Here is a 13,987-nt window from a genome sequence, read left to right as displayed (position 1 = left end):
CAGCTTGATTTCCTACTGATTTTAGTTGGTCTCTTTGCTTTATTGCATCTAAAATTTCTGGGGAGATCCAGCCTGGCTGGTGGTCTTTCTTTATCTTGTGTGTTTTTAAAGATGCTGGGATGATGTTTGATCACTATACTGTTGGACAGCTCTGTCCAAGTCTCTAAAACATCATCAATATCTGCAAAGATTTGGACTGTATTCCATTGAACCTGTTTCAGATTTTCCAGGAATTTAACAGTATCAAAGTTTTGAAAAGATCTATAGGTAATGGGTTTATGAACATTATTTTTTGTTGATTTGCCATTGACTTTACATGTTAGAAAAATTGCAAAGTGGTCACTTATTCCAATCTTTGGAACTATTACTTCCAAAACTTTTTTGACAGTTAACTTTGAAATTTATATCATTTATAAAGAATATTCAGTAAACACTAATTAATAAAAGGTTACAAATGAAACGTCTACTAATAATATACTGGTATAACCATGCTGAGAAAGAGAAATACTAATATTTTCAGAAGAACACATATACTAATAAAGAATAGCATTACCACTATAATCCTGCTGAAATTAGGCAAGCAATCCCATAACTTTGCAAAGTCATCAGTCCCCAACACAAGGCAAACCAGACAGTATTGGAACCATGAGTATTTCAAATAACAATTGCTGTCTAACCTCTGGACAGTCACCACTCGCATGATACTGTGGTACTTTTTCCAGTTCACAATTCCATCAGGATAATTAATAATCTAATTAATATTTTAGACTTAAATATCTGTTTCAAAAGGTTTTATTTTCAGAGTATACACTTTGCTATTCTTGTGCTTTATTTCCAGTGTATACACTTTGCTATTATTGTGCTTTATTTCCAGACTATACACTTTGCTATTCTTGTGCTTTATTTTCAGTGTATACACTTTGCTATTCTTGTGCTTTATTTCCAGAGTATACACTTTGCTATTCTTGTGCTTTATTTCCAGTGTATACACTTTGCTATTATTGTGCTTTATTTCCAGACTATACACTTTGCTATTCTTGTGCTTTATTTTCAGTGTATACACTTTGCTATTCTTGTGCTTTATTTCCAGTGTATACAATTTGCGAATCTTGTACTACTTCCAAAAGTTTGATATAAGCACCAATGTCATTGGTCAATAGAATCATACAAATCAACTTTTCTGAACCTATATTTAACTGAAATTCCTGTGGAATCACCTGAAAGATGGTTAACATGGATCTACTGGTAATTTGTTAATGCCCTAAACTGTGAAGAAAACTCAGTGAGCTCACCAAAGATAAGAGACACAAAATTATGATGTTCTGCAATATCTGTATGCCCCTCTGTCAAAAGTCAAATTCTATGATGCACAAAACAGAAATATTTTTTTTAGACAGACTGGTGTAATGAAACTGTCCTGCCAGGCAAGCAGAATTTCAAAAATTATTTTAGAAACAGAACCTTTTTTTACGACCAACTTGATATCATAATAACTCTTTGGTCAAACCCCTATATTGATATGACTTTCCAAGATTGTAGATATACTAATTTTTTTAAAGTTAATTACTCCATAATTCCAATAATCCTTAAACATGGCTAAAACATATCAGTATAATTATGAGATTAAATTACAAATTACAAGATGAAAAAGAACAGAGATACTAAAAGCCTCTTATTAGGACCAGATTCATTACAGCACATTATGCTGCTAAAAGCATCTTCAAAAACACCTGTTTCTCCTAATTCAGTCTCACATTATCAACAGGAAAAGATGCATTCAATCCTTGGAGCCATCCCCAAAGAGCTAAACTAATTCTATTTCAATTAAAATCAGAGATAATTGAGAGCCAGACACTGACATTGGTAAATTGTAATCATAAAAGGACACAATCCTAGGGCACACTAGTGCAAGTGTTTTAGTTACAAACCCATTCAGTACAATAATCCAAAGCTCATCTCTTGCATGTTGAGTTGGTTCATAGCTGACCAGCATCAAAATCTTGAAGTCAGTCAATCACCACACAATAATATCATGTAACAGTCTAGCCTCAATGACCGACATTTTAAAATCTGATTAATGTAACAATATCTTGTGCCAGAAAAAAAAAAAAATTCTAGGCTCCATCAACTGCAGATCTCGTCTAAAGAATCTTTATATTTTAAATCACCAATGGCATGTCAAGCTTTGGTCTAAAGCCTAAAATCCTTCATGTCAATTTTTTACATCTTCTAATGTTAATTACATTAGGGAAGTTGTTTAAACAAGTGTAATGCAAAATGTGAATTATACAAGTGCAATCTGTTATGCTGTAAGTCATGGTGACTGTGACCTGGACCTTTTGAACCCCACATCATCAGGTTCATTTGTATTATCAAAAGCAACCCATTTGTGAAGTCTGATATAGGTATAAATTATAATTCAACTTAGGATACAAAAGAGCTATTTTATAAGAATGGTTGTTACCACTGACAAAACATATCACTGACAAATGTAATATTTTAAAAAAAGTTAATTTCACTTCAGCATACTTAACTTTTGATCACTGATCATAGACTCAGTGGGCAGATCCACTGATCATAGACTCAATGGGCAGATCCACTGATCATAGACTCAATGGGCAAATCCACTGATCAAGTGTAATGCATCTATGAAGTTAATGAAAAGGAAAATTAACTTGTCATGTGAAATCCAAAACAGCAAATTTAGCTCTGTTCCGAAGACTCAAAATGGAAATACCTCTGCCCATGTGTAGACTATTCACCAATGAAATATGGTGAATATTAGGTCAAGAAAAATTCACTTACCATTTAAAAAAGAGAAGTTATTTTTAGCCTTAGTGTCCTTGACCTTAGACCTTGCTGCAACCCAGATCATCGCATTCCTCTTTCCATAGGTAAGGCACATACAAGGCTCAAGAAAACAAGATCACAGTAGGTCAAAATTATGTTGCAGAAACCACCTCATCTATGAACAGATGTACAGACCAACACTGCTATCATTATATCCCACACCATTGGTAACAGAGATAAAAATTAACTTTCATGTGTAATAATCCAGTGACCTAACTCTGACATATAAAGTTTGGTGATATTATGTTCATTAAAACTCAAGTTACTGCATACCAACTATTTTCCCTTCTTGGGTCAGTGTATGTTTTACCTTTGGACAGCAAAATCAATAGGCTTCTTTGTGTTGGCAAGGTTTACTGAAGGTATCTTTAATACCATGCAAAGTACTGTGCAGAAATCGTTGTCTTTTTGTCACCAAAAGTGACCTTGAAGTCTCTGCCTCTAAAAACCAAAATCACTAGGCTTTTTGCATCATCAAGGATTTGAAAGAGCAATTCAATGTACAAACCCATTTCAGAATAAAATGCAGGACAAAATTCATGTATTTAAGATGGTGTTTAAGATGGTTCTTTTCCACTATTTGACTTTGCTAAAAACCAAAAAACCTAAATAGAATTTGCAACTAACCTAAGAATTGCAAGATTGCATAAAACACCCAAAAACCTTTTTTTATAACCTGACTAACATGTTCTTTACATATCAAGTTACTATCAACATACACACTATGACCTTTTTTATGCAAGACAATTTACAATGAATTATTTCTGCAAACAAATTTAGTGCTTTTTCTAGCATCTTTGATATTTAGACCATCCTGATTTCTTTGTGCTACTTCCACCTATATATGCATTTCTCTGTTGCTTTCCTGTTGATGCAGAATGTCTTCCCTCATCCATAAACTTTTAAAACCAAAATCTGTGGTCACCTATATTTCTTGATGTTTTCCATGCATTATAGATGTCTGAAGCTTAATTAGTTTACATAATGAAGGATGTAGCTACAGCATTCTCTGTAAGTGCTTCCAGCACAAACTGGACTTTCAAATGCTAGCCTTGAATCCTCAATGTTCTGAGACCTGTGGACCTTCAATAACTAGCTCCAGACTAACTAGTTTTCTGAAACTATGAATTCTGTCTTCTTCAGCAGGTGATAGCAAAATCAACAAGAGTCCCTGGATGGTACTAACGCTCTACTGGACAATAAGAATTTTCAGGAATTCAAATAAGACCATTTCTTCCTTTTAACTGCTGTGTGATGGAGGTATTTCTCACATTCTTCAGCAATAACAAGATTTTCAAAATTAGTTGTTATGGTGAACATATTGGACCAGCAATCTAGAAAAATAGCAATAAATTTTCCAGATGATCACTGTGTTGACCGTATTGGAGGTCAGATTGGCATCATTTTCATTTATTAATCACTAAACATCACAAGAAGTCTTTCAACAAAACTCCATGCTGATATGACCATTCAACCAGGAGAAGTAGTGATAAGAAGATTTCGGAGATGGCCACTGCGGCAGCCCTACTGAATGACCAAGTGGCATCATTTCATTATGACCAACTTTCTAGATATTATACTAAGTCTTTTAGTACAAACCATATGTTGATCATCAATTTAGGAGTAGCCATAACAAGATTATCAAGATGGCTGTAGTGGCAGTCATACTGAACGTGTGAGTGGCACCAATTTCTTCATGGACCAACTAGATATCTGAAGAAGTCTTTCAGTAAAAATACCATGTTGATATGGCCATCTTTTCAGGAGGACTGGTGCCACATTTGCTAAGCCCCAGCTATAGAGTCATGTATAAGTTATAATCTACCTGTCTTGGGAATATTACCTTGGCCTTGTGCTTGATCTCTAAACATTGCTGAGGGGTTCGTGTTGAACTCTTACATAAGGTTACCATGAGACAGAGACCGGAAACTTGAGTCGACAATGACGACTGGTCACATAACTTAACAAAGGCTTGCCATGATCACACCTATATGTTAAAGGTTAGTTCAAGGATCAAAAGGATAGTCCATGGGGTAAACAGGGCATGTTCTTATCCATTCCCATGTTGACATACAGTGAGAGGGAAATTGTCCGTTAAGTTTGATTGGATTGGTCCACAGTGATATCCAATCAAAAATTTAGATAAAGGGAATGATTACAATTCAGACCTGAATGATACCTTCCAAAATCTTAGGAGTAATTTAGTATTCACCTGGAAGGATTGCAGATCAATAGGGTTTACTCCAAGAAAGAAGCCACTTGTAATCTGGCGGCAGAACGAAGAGGTAGATTCAAAGGAAAGACAAAGCTTCAAAAAGGTCAGCAAGTTATTTGCTCAATTTTTGCAGAATATTTATAGCTCCATAATTGTAATTATTGGTAGTATGTACACTTAATTACTATGATTGTTTAGTATGCAGAATGACCTTGTAGTGTTTCATTTACATGTGTATTGGAGAAATGGGCTTCAGCCTTATGTAGAGAATTATTAGATGTGAGGCAGAATTATGTAGATTGCTAGCTTGTGGTCAGAATTAATTTTGTAATTCATTATTAGGCTATTTTGTAGCAAACCAGTGCATTTATTTATATGTTGTTAGAATTTACACATGCTTGAATTGTGAATTTGGAAAATGGTTGAAGTATGTAAGGTTAGTTACTATGGACGTATGCATATATCAGAGGATGGATATTTGAATATTTGCGTACTTTGCATGAGTGTAAGGTAAAGAAATGTGATTATTGTGACATTGTTTAGTAAAACAGGATAAGGAATATGTATTGATGTGACAGAATTTATTGATGTATGTATAAGAAGTAACTGATATGATATTTGTTTTACCATACAAGAATGTATGGGTATCTTGATGTGCATGAATGCATGACTGATAAAATTTAATAGCCATTATCTGATGATAGGCTGTGTGTAGTGTGAGACGAGAGTACTTAGGAAAAAGATTGTACCATCCTTGTGTTTTCACAGGAAGCTTTTTAGGGGTCAAAGAACTTACGGTTCCATTGGGTTCTAAGTCTTCAAGAGTTGGAGACAAAACTGAGACTGTAGCCAAGACAGTCGAAGTCAACAGAAGTGTAGTCATGGGGAAGAAAGTGGAGGAGGAGGAAGGAGAATATAAAGTAAAGGAGGAGGAGGATAAGGAATTTGGAGAAAGGTCAGGGAGGAAGAGGAGATGGGATTAGGTGAAACAGTAGACAGAAATTATACAACAGATGAGTAGAAATGCAATGACAGGTGGAAATCAATCTCACACTGCTAATCAAGTGATGCAATAGGCTTATTAAAGAGTCGAGCAGAAGAAGTGTAATTGGAAATTGGAGTCATTTGATTACTGAATTGTTATTAAATTGTTATTCATTGAATTTCATCCTTTTTTTGTATATATAACCATCTAACCATCGGATTGCCAACAGGGGGCTTGGAGCTTTACCTCTATCTTTCACTAAATTTAACTTACAACAAAATAGAGCCTGAGTGGGACTTCTATAATGGTTTAAATAAAATACTGGCAGCACCCCATCCCAACCATATACTTCATCACAATTAGCAATAGGATTTTTAAGATGGTCACTGTTGTGACCATATTAGAAATCGATCAGCAGCGTTTTCATTTATTTCCATCTATACAAAATAATATGTCTTTTAGAGGAAAATCCAACATAGGTATGACCAGCCATTGTGGAGGTGTTGCAAAAGCTGAGGGACCAGAGTTCCTAGTGTCAATTGCCTAGTGTCAACTGCCTAGTGTCAACACAGAAATGGAGTTATACAATAAAAATTAGATTTATACTCTATTAAATTCCTAAGCTTACGTTTCTAGTGTGCTTTAATATTTTCCCCCAACAGTCTCTTCAGGAATTTTTGCTGTGCATGAAGTTAACTGGCACAATCCATTGGTCACACTCTTCTGAATGTTTACTCATATAATAATATTGATTGATTCCTGTGGTCTAATGGAAGTGACAGCTCAAATACCATGGGGCTCAACAGGGAGGGAAGACACTATCCTAGATCATCAATATCCTAGATCATCAAATCCACTCAAATATAGTATCACAAACAAGGAATATATCAAATATAAAATCACGAGAAGCAGATATGGAAACAACTGAGGAAAGTAGATGAATTTTATTTTTTATCTGAGGGATGGATTATATGTAATAGTACGTCTAGGGGAAAATTAAGCAATCCAGAACATACATGATTGGTAGATGAAACTCCAAAGTTGCCCTCATGGGCTTGAGATCAAGCAGACACCATCCCACAAACAACTGAATATCCAATAAAACACTCTCTCATTACTGGGCTGGAAAACAGCCATGAAAACATGCTTCCATCAGATGGGTGAAATAGTCACTAAATGTATTCGTCCTATTTGAGGACAGAAATAGCCACCACTTATAAAGCATCCACCCATTAGAAAATAAGCTACCGGTACTAAGTTACTTCCTCATCATAGTACTGAAAAACAGTCACTAAAACACTGACCTTAGAAGGCTGAAAATACCTACTGAAACATCCTCTCATCAGAATGCTAAAAATGCCACTAAAAATATCCTCTCATCAGAGGGCTAAAAAAATCACACTTCTGTTAAAAAGCTGAAAATAAGCCACTAAAACATCATTCCACTAGAGGGCTGAAAAATGTATTCTAAAACACACTTCAATTATAAGGCTGAAAAGTAGCCACTAAAACATCATCCCAGCAGAAGGCTGAAAATAGCCACTAATACATCCACTCATTAGAAGGCAGAAAGTAATGCACTAAAACATCCAACCATTAGAAGGCAGAAAGTAATGCACTAAAACATCCAACCATTAGAAGGTAGAAAGTAATGCACTAAAACATCCACTCATTAGAAGGCAGAAAGTAATGCACTAAAACATCCAACCATTAGAAGGCAGAAAGTAATGCACTAAAACATCCACTCATTAGAAGGCAGAAAGTAAACTACTAACACCCAACCAACTATTAAATGGCTTAAAAACAGCCACTAAAACATCCACCCTTTAGAAAACTAAACCACTAAAATACCCACCTGTAAGAAGGCTGAAAAATAGCTACTAAAATGGTAGTTTTAATAAATTAATTATTATGCAAAACAAAATCAGGATCAATATGAATCTTATTGATCCAAACTTGTGCAATAATAACTTTTAGCCACACAGAGAACTCCATTAAGTTTAATGTGTGAAAAGCTGTCATCAAGTTCACCAATGATGCTGTAATTTATGACTAGCGATTTGCATTGCATCTAAGCTATGCCCTTGTGCTTTCTGGTCACAGACAATTCAATTCCCTTAAACTGTAATGTTAGTGTTTGGCCAAATTTGTATACTTTCATGGTAAAACCTTCAGAACTATTCATGATCTATCCATGAGACAATGACAAAACTAATATGCTGTACAGGTTTCTTTTTTGAGAAAAGTTTCCAACTGAGAACACCATGCAATCCTGGCAGAAGAAGATCATTGTATTATCCAGTAGGAAATGTTCAGCAGAAAACAAATGAAAATATTTTAAGTTTCAAGCCCACTACTGTGCACAACTGACCCATACATAGACTTCTTCCAGAAGTATTATGTTAGTTATTTCCAGTAATTATTTTCTACCAATCAGCAATCTACATTCATTTAAATAAGGTATTTAAAATGTCACAACACATAGGCTGGTTCTGTAACTCATAAAAGGATTAACTGCCTGTGGTCTGTTATCACAGTCAAAATTGAATAAATGGTAACAAAGTGCAGTAAAATACACACAAAAAGCAACCATTGTACAAAATTGTGCTCCATATCACAGGACAAAAATTAAGCAATTCCAGGTCCATGTCATGATGAGGCTTATTCTGTCATTAAGGTCATGCAGCAAACGTCTGATTCATCATGATTACTAAGTGCTTTCATAGTGCTCTCAGTGAGCAAATCATACAAAATTTAAAGATTTTTCACACTGTATAGCCTAATTCAATGAAAGTTTCAACAATTGATGTCCTGATACGCATGTATGTAACTAGAGATAGGAACAAATAATTTAAATTAGAGTGTAGAGTGTACGAAAATTTTTAAAAGTACAGAATTCTTTAAACTATATTATCAGCTATACTGTATCAGTGGCCATTCATGTTATTAATGAAGTGGTTTTCACCAAAAGGTTGCTTTATTCCTCACCTTTTTTGTAGAACTATCATCAAGCACCTGCTGAGGTTTGACATTCTTACTTGGAAGTTAGCTGCTCTGTGTTACATGTAGCTTCATGCAATTTTGGTCGACAGTGATAAGTCAGGAAGTACATGTACTCACATATAACCACTGATCGGCACTTCTGATACCAAGCAATGATGTTATTTTTTAACAGCAATATTTAAAGCAGAACATTACCACTTAATGAAAATGTTACCTGCTGACACAAAATCAAACAATATGAAATGAATTTTGTGAAAAATTACTTTGTACTTGTAATAATACTGAGAAAAAAATGAGGTCAAGTTCTGATATTTTCACTTAAAACTGGTTTCTACCAGTAAATTAAGCATGAAATATTAATCCACACCCACCCACCCACCCACCCGGCCAATATTCTTTCAATGTAGCACACAGATGAGAAGTCTTGCCTGAGACATGGCTTGGACACATTTTAATATATGCTTTTATTTTCATCCAACTTCATAACAAAGATGGCAAGTTTATTATATGCAACAATGAGAGAGAGACATAAAGAGACAGAGACAGAGACAGGGAGAGAGAAAGGGACAGAGACAGATACAGAGACAGAGAGAGAGAGAGAGAAAGAGACAGAGACAGAGAGAGAGAAAGAGACAGAGACACAGAGAAAGAGAGACATAAAGAGACAGAGACAGGCATAAAGAGACAGAGACAGAGAGAGAGAGAAAGGGACATAGACAGATACAGAGACAGAGACAGGGACAGAGAAGAGAGAGAGAAAGAGACAGAGAGAGAAAGAAACAGAGACAGAGAGAGAAAGAGAGAGAGAGAGAGAGAGAAAGTTTATGCATTGTACCTGTTGATCAACATAGTCCTCATCTTTATCTGTAGATTTTTAAAATTACATTAATGTTTCAAGCCATGACATTTTTTTAAATGTTCTGTAATTATCTTCATTTCAGAATTCTTCAACTGACAAAATGTTGATGCTGCTGCTTCTTTAGCAATTTATTTTGTATTTAAAAAAGAACTTAGGTAATTTACTGGGTTATTAACCAGCTTTTATTGTGTTCTTTTTTTTCCTATTAATTTATAGTCTGGATCTATGATCCAACTTGGTCATTAGTAACATAAATGAGCTAAAAGCTTCAGAAATTAAAGGTTGAAAGTCAAATGAGCCAGTATTGCTGTAATAATCTGAATGAACACAGAAAACAATGAGAATATTTGAACAAGCCTAGAATTAACACTAAATTATTGCAAAATAAACAGGAAATAATTTGGTTTTACAACGTCTGAAACCAAAGCCTCTCATACGTTTAGTTTAGAGTAGATAGAGAGGATTAACCAGGGATACCTATTTATAACCATTAAAAATTGCATTCAGAACAATCAAGTATAATTAGAGATAGACTTATTAGCCCTGGCAAGCATGTGACTGAATCAGCCAATATGTAACACATTATTGATAGACATGATGTGTTTAGCTCAAAAAATTCTATAGCTAATTATTTTACAGTGAATACAATCTATCACAGAAACTAATTTCACAGCGAAGTTTGCATACTAGTATGCATTTCAGTTCAATTTAAAACGATCATGACAAGAGGCCTGAAAACCATAACAAGACCTCAATAAGCAAGTTAATATTGTTCCATAGGTTAGACAAGTTTCATAAGGGTGTCATGAAATATGCACAGTAGAACCTGTCTTGAAAGACCACTTTTTCTGCCAAAAATTATAATCTTTCAAGACAGGTGGTCTCTCATAACAGGTCACATTGCTATATAATCGATACATTTGTGCATTGAGAATATAGTTTGTCAAGACAGGTGGTCTCACATAGCAGTGTTTTTTCAAGATAGGTTTCACTGTACTGCAATTTTCGACTTGGAAATTATGCATTTGAATACTTGTGATCGGAGGCGACAACAGGTTCAAGTAAAAGTTCATAAAGTACACTTAGACGTTAATGACCTCCAGTTCAGTTTCATAAACTGCAATTCCAAACCCTATGGAACTCAATAACTCCTTGTCAACTTGATGTAGTCTATGTTGTTGTTGTTGATGGTTTTGGTTTTTTCACATGGCAGCAATCATCTCTCCTGCTGTGAACAATACTTAGATTAACATGAATGTAAACTGCTATAAATGTAATTGTTGCCGTTCCTTTTTCCAGATACAACCAAGAACCGGAATAGTCATTTTATATACTTCAATGTGGAGTTTATGACCTTTTTAAGAGGCTAATGGGCCCTGGTGTCTTCAAGTGTTTTTGTTTGTTGAATGACAGTTCTGGATAATGCAATTTAAAACATTAGATGAATGCCTAGTATTGGTATACCAGTTAACCTGGTACTTTTTCCAGGTGGTACATACCATGGTACCACTCCAGTAGCATAGTGGTTAGAACATCTGCATTGGATGCTGGAGGTGGCAGACTTGAACCCTGGATGAGTCATACCAAAAACTTACAAAATTGGTACTGACAGCTGCCTCGCTAGGCGCTCAGCATTAAGTGTTTAGTGTTAGGACTGGTCAGCCTGGTGTCAGAATAACGTGACTGAGTGGGACATCATGCTACATGCCTGAGGCATGATGCCCCAGTGCTAGACATCACTATAAACTACCACACTGCAGACATCATAGCGACATGACTGAAAAATTGTTAAAGCTACGTTAAAAATCTGTTATATATATTTGATTTAATTTATGTCTCTTTGTAAATTTTAAATTTTTTAAAAATTTCATTGCTTGTAAGAGTAATGTAATTTTTTTTACTGGAATTTGACATTTTCCAGAAATTAGTTTGACCTGAATGTTTTGTCCTAAATACGTAACCTAGTGCCTGACCTTGAGTCAGAAACCAGTGAGTCAAGTAAATAACTTTCTATTTTTAAATTCTGGTTTTACCAGAATTGCACAGTAGTCATATTTAATACCAATGTTTATAGAGAATTTAGGGAGTTGGGCTTTATATCTTGTTGTGACCAGATCAGTTGAAATTTCTGAGCTGAAATTTTGTTTTGCAATTGTTAATTTCCTGGAAATATTTGAGTGCTCATACAGAATTCTTGGACAAAGACATTTCTTTAAATTTTCTTCAGAATTTGAACATCGGAATATTATAATATAATGTCTGTGGAACAACAAAGAACTGTAGACACAACAGCACTATACTAGCTATAGCATACATCATCGCCTTCCATTTTGGATTTTCATCTGGACTCAAACTTGAATTCATTAGAACATTTTACTACAAGGACTTCTAATTTTTAATTCTGGGATTATTCTTGGATTATTTTTAGATTTGATTCTTAAACCTAAGTTCTTTTTTTTCTCATTTTTACATTGTTTTTCCAGGGAAATTTATTTGTTAAATTTTTTAAAGCTTGTTGTTTTCACTTTTTTTTTAATACTATTAGAGCCTAAACACATAATGTAAGAAATCCAAATCGCACACACATACCATGGTACTTTATCAATGTACTGATACATCATTCATTTCTGTCAGAAAATATATGGAAATTTCCAATATTGTTATGACAACACATTAATGAAATTAACAGCATCTTTTCATTATTTCTTGACGAAATAGTTAAAACATTTATAATTTTTACAACTTAGTAATGAATACTACAAATATAATTATATTTAGGATCTTTTACTTACATATTGGACATGTGACATTTATGCTAATGCAGTGGCCAATGGAATGTTGTGAAAAATATTCCAGTCAAATCCAACTTTCTGACTGAAATTAAAGCACGTCATGTTGTAGCTATTTACTAGCTTACGTGTTAAGCATGTGATGTACTCATTGGTAAGACTGCAAATCACCCTATGACTGTCATGAGTGCACTTATGTTCTGAAAAACATGGTTATAAATTATTGTGATAATTTATTAAATATTGAATGTACTGAGGATCTCTGCATTATTTCAAATATGTACAGTCATGTTTTCTTGATAAAACACCAATTATTGTTCTCCTACTAAACTGATGAACACTGCATTGGCATTTAAGCATGACACCCTCAATGACATAAAAAAAATTGTGAAAATTTTAGTGTTCAAATTTATTTTTACTAATAATCAATGAAATAATAAATTGTGTCTCTCTATTGTTGACTGCAAGTAAAATAAGCACCAGATTTAAGAGTTGATGACCATTTCAATAAACACAGTTTTTAAAAACATATGTAGCACTTATTTATGACACTGAATTCATTATGTTGATATTACTCTCTGGTGTTATTCGATAAATCAGCCAAACTTTACTACTATAAACAACTGTCTGAGACCAGCAGCAACCATCAGCAGGGAGTATAACCTAACATCAATCAGTTGCTAGGACATCATTCATTCAAGTCTCTATGATGCTTGCAAGCTGAGTCATCATAAGCAAAAAATATATTCCACAAATCTTACCTAAATTCTGTTAAAATTCCTCTTGTAACAGCTTTGTGTTCACACAATCCTCCCAATTTCTGTGACAGGTTTTGTTTGGTCATACACTCAATTCATGGACTAACTCTGATCACAGTGTGTAGGCATCACAGAAAGATCAATATGCACTGGACACCATGTCTGAATATAGAATATTCTAATAATCAATTGTAATCACTGAACTCCACTGGAAATGGAAGAGTCCATTCTAATAAAAGGTGATGATTGGGACAAATAAATTGTTTTATTGAATTCTGAAGCTCACAAATCCTGACATCATAGCAAAGATCCGACTGCTCTGCATGCAAGGCTTACTGCAGTTGATACAGAGTCTATCTTTTTTGCCAAATAAGAAATTTTACTTAAGTTCTTGGGTCAAAAATCACTTCTGTGCAAAGCAACAAAAAGAAAGATAAATTATTATACATGCCTTATAACTGTAGTCTTTTAAAGAGACAATATAACCACTTGAAATTCTGACATTTTGGATTTTGTCTGTTTACAATG

At 34.4% G+C, this 13,987-nt stretch overlaps 1 protein-coding gene across 2 annotated transcripts in view; it reads right to left on the bottom strand.

Annotated features, from left to right (window-relative positions):
• LOC149787544 (synapsin-like) overlaps window positions 1-13,576 on the bottom strand; it is a 406,386-nt gene extending 392,810 nt beyond the window's left edge. For both annotated transcript variants that reach the window (XM_089973694.1, XM_089973695.1), the window contains exon 1: window positions 13,463-13,576. The gene's annotated coding sequence lies outside the window, so the exon portion shown is untranslated. The remainder of the gene's footprint in view (window positions 1-13,462) is intronic.
• Window positions 13,577-13,987: the final 411 nt, after the last annotated feature.

Source organism: Sinohyriopsis cumingii, chromosome 11, assembly GCF_028554795.1.
Source record: "Sinohyriopsis cumingii isolate HCF-2022 chromosome 11, ASM2855479v2, whole genome shotgun sequence".
NCBI lineage: Eukaryota > Metazoa > Mollusca > Bivalvia > Unionida > Unionidae > Sinohyriopsis > Sinohyriopsis cumingii.
This window is presented reverse-complemented; position numbering and strand designations above follow the sequence as displayed.